The sequence below is a fragment of the Cydia strobilella genome, chromosome 16 (genome assembly GCF_947568885.1).
Source record: "Cydia strobilella chromosome 16, ilCydStro3.1, whole genome shotgun sequence".
NCBI classification, from domain to species: domain Eukaryota; kingdom Metazoa; phylum Arthropoda; class Insecta; order Lepidoptera; family Tortricidae; genus Cydia; species Cydia strobilella.
Genome location: NC_086056.1, coordinates 1,447,119 through 1,464,381, shown reverse-complemented (window position 1 = coordinate 1,464,381; position 17,263 = coordinate 1,447,119). Strand labels below are relative to the sequence as shown.

The window sequence follows — 17,263 nt, the reverse complement described above, 5'->3', positions numbered from 1 at the left end:
TGCCAATTCAACATTTTGTCATTAAAGGGTAGGTATAATTATGTAACTTTACAGTACATATGGTGCCACTTTCTAGCACTAGTGCGTAAAAGAGCACTTTTCGTGAATATGGCGAAAGTTTTAATAGCCATATGTACTGTAAAACGTTGTACGATACACGTGCGAATAGGTAATTCGCAACTCGTGTCGTTTTAAAACACTCCCTGCGGTCGTGTTTTAATTTATCGCCACTCGTTTCGAATTTTCTCTTTTCCGCACTTGTATCGTAAATAACTATTTTCCTACTATTTTTTTTTTAGCTTTTTGACAATATTTTAGGATGGTTTGACATTAAGCGTGTATTTTTTAATCTTTTGGGTTTGCCTAATGTAAGTCTTAGTTTACAAATATATACAACAAAGATGAGATATTGAAGAAAATAACGTTGTTTCCATACTTTTGGCCTGGGGTGTAGGTCATATCATAACATGTAGCCCGTGTAAGCTTAAACATCTTACATCAAATAATGTAAACATATTTTCCGTAATGTCAAAATAATATAGGGATAACGTTTATACAGGGTGGGCACAGGGATTCCGACAGACTTTAACCGTGGATTCCTGGCAGTGTTACGAAAGAAAAATGTTATATCAACATGGGTCCAAAATTGCCTAATTAATTTACTTAATTTCTGGAACAAAATAAATCAATTAACGATAGTACTAACTTGTGAACGTATCTTTAGTTTGAAAGAGTGAAAAAGACAACATGCGACACCAATATGACACTTTAAATAGTCTAGTTTATAGCAGGTGACAGGTAAGTTTACTATTTTTAACACTTCTGCTTTGCATGTGTGATTGTTTGTGTCTTGGTATGTATGATTACGTCACATAAGGGCGTGTTAGCCTTGAGTTTTTTTAACTTCGAAATTACTTAAATAATTGAATATCTCGTAAATTAGGCTTTCTATGGCATTGTTATATTACTTTTTTTTATCCAAATAGGCACTAGAATTCATGGTTAAAGTGTGTCGGAATCCCTGTGCCCACCCTGTATATAGAAGTGGTAGTCCCTTTTCCTCTTAACTGGTTACAATTCACAAAGCGTTCACGGTTCGACGGTTTGGTATTTTAACTTTGATGACTCGATTACAGACTTGAGAACTCGTTAGAACTCTACTTAGTCTATGAAAACGATTTTTAGAGTGCGATAAACTAGACGCTGGTAATGGGTAATTCAAATGGGCAATAAATTGTGCCATTCTCAACCAAAAGGGTACTTATTGTCGGTTCCCAATAAGGCGTTATTTCGATATAGCTTCAATTTTAATCAACCTTATCGACAACCGACAAGTGGTACCTTTTGGTTGAAAACGTCACAATGTCACAATGTGAATTTAATTTATACTGTGAAAATAATAATGATTTGTTGAAATTTCGTTTGGATTAAATTGTACTGTAATATTTGTTACAATAAAAAATAGTTAATAATGTGACATACATAATGATGATAATTTAGTATAATTTCATAATGACATAATAATATAATATAAGTATGTACCTATTTAATGATATACTTCGTAATGAAACATTTGATAGAATTGTATAATAACAGAAAGATGAATATGTAGAATTATATTAGTGTATAATCACATGAAATAATTACTAACAACACTATTAGCACGTAAGGTTTATCTGTAAGTGCTGATATGTATAATAATAAACAAATAAATAAATAAACAATAAATAAATAAACAATTGTCCTGGTTACCTTTAATTTCTGCTTTTTATTAGCAATGGAGAAGCCCAGACTTTTATTTGTTTATGTGTACAAAGACAGTCAAAAACGTATAGGGTTTCACAACATTAATTCCAACGTTATTTTCTGCGTACCTGCATATATTATTTATTTGTATGTTGACTACGAGTATTTGTTTCTGAGTTATGGATATTTTCTATGAATAGGTATAACTGTAATTGATATATAACTACCTATATATCGGATGGAACAGAATGAGGGACTATTATGCAAACGGGGAATTTATTTTACACTTATTGATCATCATTATCTTCCTCGCGTTGTCCCGGCAGTTTGCCATGGCTCATGGGAGTCTGGGGTTCGCTTGGCTACTAATCCCAAGAATTCGCGTAGGCACTACTGTTTACGAAAGCGACTGACATCTGACCTTCCAACCCAGAGGGGAAACTAGGCCTTGTTGGGATTAGTCCGGTTTCCTCACGATGTTTTCCTTCACCGAAAAGCGACTGGTAAATATCAAATGATATTTCGTAGTTGAAAACTTATTGGTACGAGCCGTGGTTTGAACCCGCGACCTCCGGATTGCAAATCGCACGCTCTTACCGCTAGGCCACCAGCGCATCTTTTTTATTTTACACTTATTGATCACGTTAATATTACTAACCTTTATTGATATGCAGTTTGTTAAATAGTGCAAAAATCTGTAAGTAGAACCCTAACAAGTAGATCCGATGACATGACATATTGTGTCTATTTAAAATGTAAATTACTTTTAAGGGTTGTCGCTGATATAAAAATATTTCATTATAATGATTTTGTTTTACATTCTAATCCAGCTTTACGCCGGCTATAATAACTCGATTATAGATCACTTAGATAACACCATCCTTTCAGCTCAGTCTCTATAGAAAATTGTTATAGTTATTGCGTCGACCGGTATTCACAACACAAGCCTTAATGAGCTTACTTTGGGACTAGCTTGATTTGTGTAAAATTGTCCTAGTATTTATGTACTGTATAAACTCTTTATTGTACAAAACACAGAACACGAATATGGCACAGAATAGGCAGTACAACCGCGAACTTATCCCTTTAAGGGATTTCTTCCACACACATAACACTGACATAATAACATTTAAGACCATTTTAACATAAGAGCATTTTAGCAATTAGTGTAGGTAATTATTTGTATTCATTGGTTTATTTGACGTTTTGTATTTTTCTTTAAAATAAATGATTTTACACCATGCATGAAATAACATTTAAATTCGTGTAAATTTCATTCTATAGCGTGACGGACTTACGCGTTTGCGTTAAGTCTCATTTTGTATGGGATTTTGAACAGTGCGCCAAGCGGGACGTTTTCGAAACTCAAAATCCTATACAAAAAGACATGCGCAAACGCGTACGCCACGTAACGCTATCGAATAAAAACACTAGGGGTATATAAGTCGCTGGGTCGTTCTAGGGGCTGAATGCCTTGGCCACTTACTTTTCTTTCATATATGACTTCTATTCCAGTTAAATTCCAAAGTCTAAAAACTTTTTTTCCAAAGGACTCTCAACACTACTCTGAAGTATTTCGCTTATATCCGCATTAAGTGAACAAATAATACAAAAAGTAAAACTGGGACCGAGTCGACACTTGGAGTCTCGGCATTAGTGCCCGAAATTTATGCTCATGGGGTTTACTGGCACTCGAATTTCAATGAAATTGCTGACGTCCGCTCCCCCTGTTAGACCGATGAATGAGTACTGTGCGGCTACCGCCAGTTTGACACTGACATTATTCGCTAGCGTGTGCGTAACTTATTTGCTGAAACTCTAGGTCCATGGGGTCCCAGCGCGCATAAGTTGTTTGCAGAAATCGCGAAGCGTCTGGTTGACGTAACTGGTGACCGAAGAGCTGGCGGCTTTCTCGCACAACGTATCAGCATTGCGATACAGCGGGGAAATGCCGCCAGCATCCTTGGTACAATGCGTCAAGGGCCTATTTTAGATTTAAGCTAGTTATTAATTTCGTTTACATAGTACCACTGTATATATCTTGTATGTAAATAAATGAGATATTTGCTTTATATGCATCTCGCTCGTACTTACATATTATTGCGAACAGAATGTAATAGAAAGCAAGTTACGCAGGCCGTCGTGGTAGCCTTCTACTAGTCTTAAAACCTTTGTAAATTAGTCCGCCGGTGTGATTTTCTCGAAATCTGACCTTCCAACCCAGAAGGTAAACTATGCCTTATTGGGATTAGTCCGGTTTCCGCACGATGTTTTCCTTCGCCGAAAAGCGACTGGTAAATATCAAATGGTATTTCGTACATAATAAGTTTCGAAAACTCATTGGTACGAGCCGGGGTTTGAACCGGCGACCTCCGGATTGCAAGTCGCACACTCTTACCGCGAGGCCACCAGCGCTTTGACAAATTAGTGAATGTCTATAAAATTTATGGTGGTACTGAGATAATTCTTTGTTGATATAACAGGACAAAAATATGACCTCAAATATGATATTATGTAGACGTTAATTGTTTCTTACATTACTACCCGTTGGCGCGGGTGCACGGAGCGGGCGCACGCACGCGAGTAGGTAAAATCCGTCAAAGGCGTCTGCGCTAATTAGCGTTGCTCATACTATTTTTCCTTAACCCGCATACCCGCTCCGTGCAACTGCGATCTTGCGGACGCCCTAAAACACTCATGTAACCGCGGTCTCGTTGACTGGTCTAGCCAGTAATAAAGTGTATGATTTCCTAAATCCTTTCGGCTTCGCTCTGCTGGCGATCTTCACAGAACCATCTTTTAGTGCGTCATAATATTTAGGGTTTGGATCCGAAATGCCCATTAAATGGCCTTGGATCAGTTTGATTTTCGTGAGCTTTTTAGATTTATTGCTTTGTTTAGTTAGAACATAAGCTACTATGTCACCTATGTCGAATAGACCACCAACTATTGTTAAGCATAAGGGTGTATACATATGCAACGTTTACTATAAGTCGTACATTTACTTGAGTGCTGTCTCACTGTATGTAATTTTTAAATATTATAATAGTTTCTACAATAAAATTAACTGAATTATTATTTGGTGTAATTTTAATTATTGTCAGAATGACTAAAGACAATGTTAGATGTCAGATATTTACAGTTGCAATAAGACTAACGGCCCGATTCCAACTAAGATGCTTCAAATATTACGTCTAGATACGATATGGATCTATGATATGGTAGTGTTTATATGTTAGTTTCAAAAGTGACGTTTCTTCAAACAAAAACGTCACTTTTAACACTGACGACACATCTAATCCATATCGTATCTAGACGTAATATTTTACGTATCTTAATGTTCGAATCGGGCCGTTACTACTACTACGAGGTTTGCAAATAACTACTACGAGGTTTGCAAATAAAAAGTAAAAGAACTAACACTCTTAATTGTGACGTTTTCAATCAAAAGACATTGTCACTTACCATAAGGAAGAAATTTGATTGTATCTTTATACGTATAACCTCTCAGAGCGTTCTTATGTCAAGCGACAATGTGGTACCTTTTGATTGAAAACGACACAATTAATAATATTTAGGGTGCGTTGGGGTAATATTGAAAGGTTTTATGAGGGGTAAGATGAAAAGTCGTCCGTAATGCTTTGGCATACGGATTTTTTTTGTCTTACCCATAAAAAACCCTTAAATCTTACCCCAACGCACCTACTTCAAGGATGCGTCACATTTGTTATTATGATTAAGAGCGATAATAAGTACTTGAGTCTATATTTAATTATTAACTAGTATTGGTACGTTTTTGGCCTCGTAGCATTACATTTAAAATTGATACTCTATATTTAGATCAGTATGGTTTCACTCACTATTATTTTTAGTCGCGACATGTTTCGGATTCTTTGGGAAGCCTTCCTCAGGCACGAGTGTCCGCGGCGGTTGTACGTCGTGCACTGCCCGCGCCGCCCGCCTCATCGCTCGTTGCACGCGCGCTGATGGGGCGGGGGCGGGGGGCGCGGGGCAGTCCGCAGATGGAGTCGTCAAGTGAAGGTATGGTAAGGCGGGAAACCGTACTGATCTAAATATTTTGAAATATGTCTCACGATAGTTTAAGTTCGATTAGATGTTATCATGTTACTCTGTTCACTTCAGCTCTGCGTTAGTCTAGAGTCGTGCTTACCTAGACGCGGCGGAAAGTTGAGTGTTCCATTTATGATTCCAACAATCAGCCAGCATTCGAGATAAGCAGGAAGAAGGATGTACTTTAGACACTAAAAGAGTGCTCGACATTTTTCTGCGCACTTTTATCCGTCCAAAGAGGAGCTTTTAAATTCAAATGGACTTGTATTTCAACAGGGTTAAAAAGCGAAGAAGATGTATTTAATTTGACTTTGACTTTTAATTTATTTTTTTATTCCACGTCGGTAGCAAACAAGCATTGTCTTAGCAAGTAACATGTCGCGCGAGTTACTAAAATCAAGTGAGTCTAAATCGTGAAATTATTTAATGTTAGAATGTATTGTCTTTTTTAGGGTTCCGTACCCAAAGAGTATAAACGGGACCCTATTACTAAGACCCCTCTGTCCGTCTTTCTGTCACCAGTCTGTCTCTCATCAACCGTGATAGCTAGACAGTTGAAATTTTCACAGATGATATATTTCTGTTGCCGCTATAACAGCAAATATTAAAAAGTACGGAACCCTCGGTGGGCGAGTCCGACTCGCACTTGTCCGGTTTATTACTTCAACAATCCAGAGATGGCAATTACATATTGCTGACCCTTTGAAAATCTGAAGATTCCTTTTGACTTTAATACTTTTGTGGTGTTAACCATAAACCATTTCCTTTTGATTCTTAATGCTATAGCATTAAGTGAGGCCATTGTAAGCTACAAACATTACAAATTGCTACCAAAATTATACATTGATATGGATATGCCGATCATTTATCCTTCATCTTCACCATGTCACTTGTTGCATTAATTTTCAACAATGTGGAAACTTCAAGTTGCTAACAAATTTAATTCCTTAATTACCTATCCGCCACAGGATCGTTGTGATGGACCCTTCGGAGTTCGGTGGCTTTCGGAAATTTCATTATTTTTCGAAGGCTCGCGAAGTTTTTTAATCTCAATCGTCAGGAACAGGCGCAAGACGGTTACCTATGGAAATGAGGGGGTGTTTACATGTTGAACATGTGAATTGCTTTTGTGTGGGTGTGCTTATAAAAATAGCTTCAGCCTTATCAGGATTTTTAGTTAGGTGAAAAGTTTTTACTAAAAACTATTATATGTCCTTCCTCAAGCCTCAAACAATCTCGATACCGAATTTCAAACTATCTTCATTGTATTGAATTGAATTGAATTGAAATAGCCTTTATTCCTGACTCAGTTTTTACAATACAATTATATTAGTATATGTATCTATATTTTATTTATTTATGCTCTTTTTTTTCTGCTTCTTTGTCAGGCTGTCTTTGACATAGGCCTCCTCCAGGCGGCGCCACTCATCGCGGTTTTTTGAGAGTCTTCTCCAGTCTTCAGGAAAGTCATCTTCCCATCTTTTGTATGGATTACATTGGGGTCTTTTCTTTCCTCTTGGGTACCATTCCGTGACATCTTTTGTCCATTTGTCTTTTTGTGAGCGCATCATGTGCCCTGTCCATTTCCATTTGAGCGTTCTGATTCTCTGGGAAACATCTTCTATTTTGGTTGTTTTCCTAATATCTGTGAGTCTTCATACCAAATTTTAAATAAATCGGTTTAGCGGTTTAAGCGTGGAGAGGACAGACAGAGAATGACAGACAGAGTACTTTCGCATTTATAAATTGTGGTAGGGATAACAAGCAATCTTACACAAATCAACCTAATCCCCTAGTAAGCTGAATAAGAAATGTGTTATCCCACCAAACAACGATAAAGATAAAGATAGTTTATAATAATAAAAAAAAAAAGTTTATAATTTAAGTAGGCATATTACAATGCGCTTATAAACGCCAAATAACACGATCTAGCGCGTAGCAGCCAGCAACGACGGGCTAATGCCCGTTGCACCAAACCGTCTGTCATCGTCATGTTAGTTCGTTAAAGCTTAGGGCTCTTTTCCACTGAACATCCCATTTTTTGCGGGTACGGTTTTCTGCGGGATCCCGTTCAATTCTTCTTTTAATTTCTTTTATTACTGGACAACCATTTCTTAATCAAATACTTGATGAAAATCTAAAGTACTACAAAATCAAACTCATTTACGAAAACAAGCCAAAATTAATGGCGTAATCCCCTTTATTGTGAAAAAAAAGCGCGATAACAAAGAATAAAAATTTAAAAGGCTATAATTCACAGAAAGGGTGGAGGCGAAATTGTAAGAAAGCCTTTTCAGGGGCACAGTTGGATCTTAACAACAGCATGGCAAGATATTACTAATATAAGGCGAATAAATATGAGTGCATTCACCCCTGCCTATTTTTGAAACGACTAATAATATTGATGTGCGTGTCTCTTCGGACGAGAAATAGGCAGCAGCATATCTGCCAAACAATTAGAAGCAGGGATCGTTACCAGTATAACCTAAAATCAAAATATCACGTAGCATTTGATATATTTCTTTGATATTATAGAATGGTATATGGTAAGGACAATGAGATCAGATTACCTAAATGAAATGGAAAAATGTACATAAACAACCGAGATACCGAAATTGAATACCGGTTCATTTGTATGAAAAATATAGCGGTATTCGATCCCTGATTAGAAGTATTATCTAAATGTAAGAACGCTCCGTCGAAATTGTGTGATAAAATTCGAAACGATTTGTGTCTGTGTCTGATAAAATGCGGCATAGGTCGAATTTTTTCAAGTATAATTATGTATTTCTTACTGAAGGTTTATGGCGCCCCCTTGTAAAGTTTTGTGAAGAAGGCTACTGACGATGAGTGTTTTGGACAGTAAGTTACATTTCAAATGTGAAAACATTGTAGCGCAGCGTTGCTGCAGATAATGTAATAATCACTGTCGACGTTAATGACAATGAAATGAATTATTGACATTTGATTTTTCTGCAATATAATGTAGCCCAACATTGTTTTCGTTGTTAGGATGTATATAGTTAGTAAACTTAATTCATGTAAAACAGACATGACGATTGAACGAATTGCAGATTCAATCAAAAACCACAGCAACAATTACCCATTGCCTTACTGTCCAATTCCCACTGTGGCTCCTGTAAACGAATAGCAAGTGAAAACATGGGGGCGAATAAATCATGGTGTTTCAATTATCCCCCACTTACAGGCAACGGGAGAGAGCGAGAGCCTGTATCTGATAAAACAGTAAATCATTCAAATGACGTTATTGTCTTGTAATCTTGGGAATTATTTACCGGATCCCTTTGAGTAGGGAACATGGGGCTGATTCCATATAAACAAATTGATATGATTTTTATCTTATTTTGATACGACTTTTAGTCGTGTGATCTCACGTGCACCGATAAGTGCGAGCGAAATGCCTTACTATTTAGACGACTCCTGATTGCATACCAGGTAGCATTTATACGTCATTATGACGTCAGCGACGTTTTTATGACATCAGTGACGTCTTTATGACGTCAGCGACGTCTTTATGACGTCAGCGATGTCTTTATGACGTCATTGTTTCATCATTAAGACGTCGCTGACGTCACTTTTCTACCTGGGATTTCGTCAGCACCAATCAGCGTAAGCCGCTAGCGCTCATTGATGCTCACGGTCAAGGTCGTATCACACCGGACATCCGGAGCTCGCGGGTTCAATCCCTGGTTCGTACCAATGAGTTTTTCTCGGAACTGATGTACGATATACCTAATTTACTAGAAGCTTTTCGATCAAGGAAAACATCCTGAGAAAACCGGACTAATCTCAGGCGTTCTCTGGGTTGGGAGGTCAGATGGCAGTCGCTTTTCTAAAAAGTGCCTACGTCAATATTTGGGAATAGTTACCAACAGGGACCGGTGCGGTATCCCTTTCGAGGGTTTTCGAAGGGGTATTTCGTAAGACTGCTTACCAAAGCCGTTGCTAAAAAAATTGTTTTGACTTCTAGTTATGCGTGTGCCAAACGGCTGCACATCGATTTGCGTTTTGTTTTTGCATAAGTACATCTTCCACTATTTAATTTGGCTAATAATACGGGTGTACCTAAGCGCTAACATCTTTATCGATAACGCTTATGCCATTTTAAACTTTCTCTTCGTCAAAATAGAATCGAATATTGCTCGTTTATGTTTAAAGTGAAGGACTGGGTGTCTAGCGCGTTAACAGCACAGCTAGGTGTCGTAATTTTTTGAATTAGTAAGGGGATACCCTTTCATTTTAGCGGTATCTCTGAAAGGGAAACCTCTTCCTAAAGCTAAACCAAATGAACGGGTAAGCAATTCAAAGGGAAAGCCAATCGTTGGGGCTATTCGATAAACGACTAAGCCATTTAAAGGCTTTTTTCTGGGAAGGGGTGGACGGGTCTCTGGTTGCCAAGGGCACCCCAGGCTCCCATGAGCAAAGCCGGCACAACGCCAGAAAGATGATAGTCAAAGTCTAGGTCGTATCAAAATAATGAAAACCATATCATATTGGTAAAGCATAATCGGCCTCCAGTACGTAACAGGAACAGCTGTTGGTTTGTTCCAGCCTAATTGTTGTTGGTGTTTGTCATCGGAAGAATTTTCTTTTGTTTGGTTGATGTCGTTAAAATTAAACATACCAGTACCAAAGGCTTTAGGCGCGGGCTTTAAAAGGCCTTCCGACTTTTTTAAACACGTCATTTGCTTAAAAAGACAATCGCTGATTCATAGTTTTACTCTTTTTGTTTTTCTTCACTAAAATGCAAATTTTCGTGATCTTTTTCCATATAGCAAACTTTAACCAACCGACTTTTAAATAAAGCAACCTATTACAGTTAGATTAAGAATAAAATAAGCTTTCATTCGTTACGCAACAGGTACATAATAAGGGTTCTTAAAATTCAAGGGCTGAAGTCACAAAACGAAACGAAGTTGAGTACCTCTCCCACCGAGGGTTCCGTATTTTTTAGTATTTCTTGTTATAGCGGCAACAGAAATACATCATCTGTGAAAATTTCAACTGTCTAGCTATCACGGTTTATGAGATACAGCCTGGCAGACAGACGGACAGACGTTCAGCGGAGTCTTAGGTAATAGGGTCCCATTTTTACCCTTTGGGTACGGAACCCTAAAAAGAAGTTTTTCAATACTGAATGTACGCAATTTAACTTGTGCAATTTGTTAATGTGAATGTTATCTATCATTTATTCCTTATCATTAATAAATAACAGATGATTCTTATAACGTACCTCCCACTAAGCGTGTTGCTGTACATGCTGGCTATTAGTGCTTGCCAGAAATTTTGTCATATTTACCTACCATCGCACTTAAACTATCGTGAGACATATTTCAAAATATTTATCAGTACGGTTTTTACTCACTATTATTTTCCGACGAGACGGGCGGCGCGGGCAGTGCACGACGTACAACCGCCGCGGACACTCGTGCCTGAGGATGGATTCCCAAAGAATCCGAAACATGTCGCCAAAAGCGACTAAAAATAATAGTGAGTAAAAACCGTACTGATAAATATTTTACCTACCATATTTAGGCATCTCTGAAATACCACAATAATGCTGAGCCATACTCATTTTTGCCGCTTTGTTCTTTTGTTACTTAATGTTTCATAACTCTTTTGTACCAGGCTTCATTCTAGTTTTTTTTTATAAATAACTCAATTTCTCCCTTTTATCATCTTCTGAAAGAGGTTGTTTTTTTTTTTTTATATGATGAATAGGCAGGCGTTTGACCACGATCCCACCTGATGGTAAGTGATGATGTGGTCTACGGTGGAGCACGCTTACCTATGAGATACCTATTAACTCTTGCCTTGAAGAGCTCCAAATTGTACTCATGCGGAAACACAACCAATTGATAATTCAACCTTTTATTTTGCATATAGCCTTAATTTTTGAGGCATTTTAAACTCTTGGTATAAATAGGTGCTTTACTTCGCTTGTAGTTACAAAAATTAAATGTACGACTTATATTATTGATGACAACTTATTTATATACCTACAATTTATGTGCGTGTAATTATAAAGCAATTAATAAGTAAATGCTTAATGCTGTATGTCTTCTTTTTGAGAATGAAGCTTTTTTAACAGACATCAATTTAATTAATGTCGCAATGCAAGCTAATAATTAGCTTGCAAGATTTGACCTTTGCAAAATTTGAAAATTATTCTCACTCTCATTATTGACTAATTTTTCATTATTGCGCTGGAACTTTACATACATAATAATATGAAATAAAACTATGAAAACGGATTATATCGCGTATATTGAATTTATAATACATCCCGACGTTTCGAACTCTTTACAGCGTCAGTCACCCGTTGACCACGAACGCTGTAAAGAGTTCGAAACGTCGGGATGTATTATAAATTCAATATACGCGATATAATCCGTTTTCATAGTTTTATTTCATGAGTAACTATCGCGGTAACCGAAGACAATATTATACATAATAATATGTTAATTGGGTGACAATGTTATATTATGGTACCATCGAGCTGATTGGATACTGGTGGACATAGGAAATCTGTGATAAAACAACGCAAAGTAATTGTTTTGATTTGTTAGAATTGTCTCGATGACAGACAACTGTAGCGATAAAACCTTTGTATCAAAAATATTTTATTTGCCAAGTAACTTATTTAAAATACATTTTTAATGCGTATTTTATATTCACTCTGTCGTAGTTTTTAGTGGTTTTTTCCAATAAAAATGGTCAAATAATGCACTATACTATTTATTTAAACTATATAGAACACTACACAGTACATATAAGGAATATTAGAGAAAAAAAACAAATAATTAGCAAATTAACGTCCGTTCGGTATGACTCGCAATCGGATCTCGTTGGTGGGGTCATCCCCGCCCCGCGCGCCCTCACCCCGAGCGGCGCTCGGTACTCGTCGGCAACACACTCCATATACTCATCAGACACAATCACATTACTTCGCCGTTTGTATTTGAAACATAATAATTTCATTCCCCTCTTTTTAGGGTTCCGTACCCAAAGGGTAAAAACGGGACCCTATTACTAAGACTCCGTCTCCTTCTAACCGTCTGTCCGTCTGTCTGTCACCAGGCTGTATCTCATGAACCGTGATAGCTAGACAGTTGAAATTTTGAATTTCTGTTGCCGCTATAACAATAAACACTAAAAAAGTACGGAAACCTCGGTGCGCGAGTCCGACTTGCACTTGGCCGGTTTTTAATGCGTATTTTATATTCACTCCATATACTCATCAGACACAATCACATTACTTCGCCGTTTGTATTTTAAACATAATAATTTCACTCCCCTCTTTTTAGGGTTCCGTACCCAAAGGGTAAAAACGGGTCCCTATTACTAAGACTCCGCTGTCCGTCTGTCCGTCTAGCCGTCTGTCCGTCTGTCCGTCTGTCTGTCACCAGGCTGTATCTCATGAACCGTGATAGCTAGACAGTTGAAATTTTGTATTTCTGTTGCCGCTATAACAATAAACACTAAAAAGTACGGAACCCTCGGTGCGCGAGTCCGACTCGCACTTGGCCGGTTTTTAATGCGTATTTTATATTCACTCCATATACTCATCAGACACAATCACATTACTTCGCCGTTTGTATTTGAAACATAATAATTTAACTCCCTTCTTTTTATATGTCATGAAACTAACAAAGCATAACATAATCCCATATCGTTGAATATTGCCTCCGCATTTTTTTCCCTCTTATCTGATTATTGTATACTCCTATTTATCTCACGAGAGCTCAAAGGTCCCAAGACAATGTTTTTAGGAAAGCTTTTATTACTTTTATGACGTCTTTATCGCAGTTTTCAAGCCGATTTTCCTTTGTATAGTTCTAGTCGTAAGTGGTCACTAAATAGAGCTTAAGTAGTACTTAAGTATAGTGCTATTAAGCTTTAGTAAATATTTTTAGAAAAACAGACCTTTTTACGAAACAAAATAATATTGTTGAATAGAAAATAAATAGAAAAATAGCCTTTATTTCCTGAAAAGATTACATATTTATAAACTTATTAAACGTATAGAACAAAACAAAACTAAGAACTGGCTAAGGAATGGAATGCGCTCCCGCCATCTGTATTCCCTGATCAATATGACCTCGGTCTCTTTAAAACAAGAGTGAATAGGCTGTTACTGAACCGGTGAGCTCCATCTTAGGCCCTGTCTTCACTTTCCATCAGGTGTGACTAGGGCCAATCGCCGATCAGTTTATAAAAAAAAAAAAACAAGTTAGGTATGGAATAAAACTATGAAAACGGATTATATCGCGTATATTGAATTAATGATACATCCCGACGTTTCGAACCCTTTACAGCGTTCGTGGTCCACGGGTGACTGAGGAAAAAAGTTCTCGGTTCTGAGGTGTAGGGTTGGAGCCGGCGTAGCTTTATCGCGTACTCATACTCATACTCATACTCATACTCATACTCATACTCATACTCATACTCATACTCATACTCATACTCATACTCATTTATTTATAATAATATTTCATATTACACGTCATAATTGGATTTAAATAATATATTCAATTCATTCAAATAATCATTAATTAAATTAAAGTAAAATAATACAATATAAAAATAATCAACACATTTCAAATTTCAAATTTCCAATAATTAATAAAAATACAAAATATAAAATAAAATTAAGATTAAATCATTATTATTATATTCTGACATGTCATAAAAAGCTTTTGTGGTCGACCATTTTTTTAACTGATTATAGAATGTCAGGTCATTTTCAATATATATCTTCGTATATATATATATATATATCTATACTATATCTTTACTTCAAAATAGTTGTATTGTATAACTAGCCTTATGAACCGATTTTACATGTACAACCAGCCTTAAAGTTTATATTTTATGGTTCATTATTTTTAGTATTACCTAATATCTTTTAAACCATTTTAAATAGTAGTTACAACAAAATCCGTATAGTGTTTAAATTTTATATTATTTAATTCGCAACTCCCGAGATGAAAAGCGAGCTTGCATGTAATGTATATAAATCACAATACGGTTTCGAATGTATGCGGTATTGGGGTACTATGTAAACTAATATTGACTTATGCGACGCCTACCGTAACTTAGACCTACGCCTGTCTCATGTCAGGTATCGTATGTCAATACATACTGTATGTATTGACATACGATACTGATGCGTTGTTACATGCAAAGATAGATATAACTCCGTAATAGATGGATACAGTCTAAGGAAAAAACGTGCCTCGAAAATCAAGAAAATTTGATTCTCGTTCAGAGGGCGCTACTAGCTTTGGCTTACTGTCGTATAGATGGCGTTGACGGTTTCGTTTGTTATTTAACAATTTTAACGCATATCAGTGAATGAACATGGGTCAAAATCATAAAAATAATTAATGCAAATAAATAAATCATTTATCTATATTTAAATACATTTTATCGTATTTTTATAAATATTTATTTTTAATATTGTCTTCGGTTACCGCGATAGTTACTCATGAAATAAAACTATGAAAACGGATTATATCGCGTATATTGAATTTATAATACAGCCCGACGTTTCGAACTCTTTACAGCGTTCGTGGTCACCCGTTGACCACGAACGCTGTAAAGAGTTCGAAACGTCGGGATGTATTATAAATTCAATATACGCGATATAATCCGTTTTCATAGTTTTATTTATTTTTAGTTTTAAAGTGTGTCGACAGATGGCAGTGAATTTACTGGGGTTACAAAATTTACTATGACAGTACCGCTCTAGTATAAGTTACTCTATGTTACATGTAATCATGTATGTTGTGCCGTATGTTTGGATTAGAATTCTACTTGTTTTTAATTACAGTTTGCAGAACTATGCATCAACTCATGGTCGTATCAAAATAAGATGAAAACTGTATGAAGTACTGAAAACAGAACCAGCCTCCAGGTTTTCTCAAGATTTTTTTACGAATACAGTAGTTTTATAATGCACTGACATTATTCGTCAGTGTCTTAAACTACGTCCAAAAGGACCCGGGTATGTCCTTAAACTACGTCCAAAAGGACCCGGATATGTCCTTAAACTACGTCCAAAAGAGAGGTATGGGCACTGTGAATGACATCTCGCTTTGTGTGGTAGGGCACAGGACAGCGGATGTCATTCCAGATCTAGAGCAGAGCCCAACTGGGGAGGTACCTCCACCTTACAGAAAATCGCAGCCAAATAACACTAGACCCTACTATTTATTAGTGTTGTGTTCCTGCCAGTGAGTAAGGTTGCCAGAGCTCGAGGGAGAGGAGTTTTAGGGTCGGCAACGCGCATGTAACTGGAGACTGCTTAACATCAGGCGGGCCGTATGCTTGTTTGCAACCGACGTAGTATAAAAAAAATACACAAAAATTCAATTAATGATGAAATTTCAACATGGTGCAAAAATTATACGATACCTAGAATTGAAAAATATTGAAAGAGCGCTTTTATTTTTATTACCTCGACGTGACGTCCCTTTTTATAGGAAAATAAAAGTTGATTAAAATTGTTTAACGGTCTATTTTCACATCAGGGTCCTGTTTAAGAAAAAAGCACCAACGAACATCGAAGTTGATATTAAAAAAGTTGAAGATACTTCGTTCCTAGGAATTGCCGTGACAGACGCGACAAGACCAGGATACATTCAGATTTTTTTTAAATTTCATGTTGATATAATATTGATATAATACAATCCGACTTGACACGGCTCACTTATTTGTACATTGGATGTAATTGTATAAATATTGGCTTATTGGACACATGTACTAGTTATGTATTCAGTAAAATTAGCTTATAAGACTGTTAGCGATATCAGTCCTGGTGCGAAATACTTATTCGTATAATTTCATTTTGATGCCTGGAGAGCTTTTACACCTCAAAGTATTTTGTGTGACAATGAGGACTTCCTACATCTCCAAATGAAATGTACACCCCAGGCCAAAAGTATGGAAACAACGTTGTTTTCTTTAATATCTCATGTTTCTATCTTTGTTGTATTGTTTTCTTTAATATCTCATGTTTCTATATTTGTAAACTAAAAAAATTAAGTAAGAAAAAGTTACATAATTATACCTACCCTTCAATGACATGACAAGATGTTGAATTGGCAACTATCACAGCCAGAGTAATAAAATTTACTTTTAAAATGTTCTATTATTATTTTTACCAAATTGTCAATGAGTAGTATAAAATTCATAGCTTAAAAGATCACACTTTTCTATTGAAATACAAGCTTGTTTCCATACTTTTGGCCTGGGGTGTAGGGTTATTAATAAATAACCCTAGAGACTATTATACATATCTATTGTATTATCGCCGACTAGTAACTAACTTACAAAACAAACCTTATTGAGCTTACTGTAGGATTAGGTCTATCTGTGTAATATACAAATACAAATTAATTTATTTAATAAGTTTTTACAG

General features: G+C 36.4%; 1 long non-coding RNA gene across 1 annotated transcript in view; it reads right to left on the bottom strand.

The window, feature by feature from the left end:
• The window catches only part of LOC134748376 (uncharacterized), a 351,953-nt gene extending 335,120 nt beyond the window's left edge, over window positions 1–16,833 (bottom strand). Inside the window, exon 1 of the long non-coding RNA XR_010128408.1 lies at window positions 16,794–16,833. This is a non-coding gene — a long non-coding RNA (uncharacterized LOC134748376). The remainder of the gene's footprint in view (window positions 1–16,793) is intronic.
• Window positions 16,834–17,263: the final 430 nt, after the last annotated feature.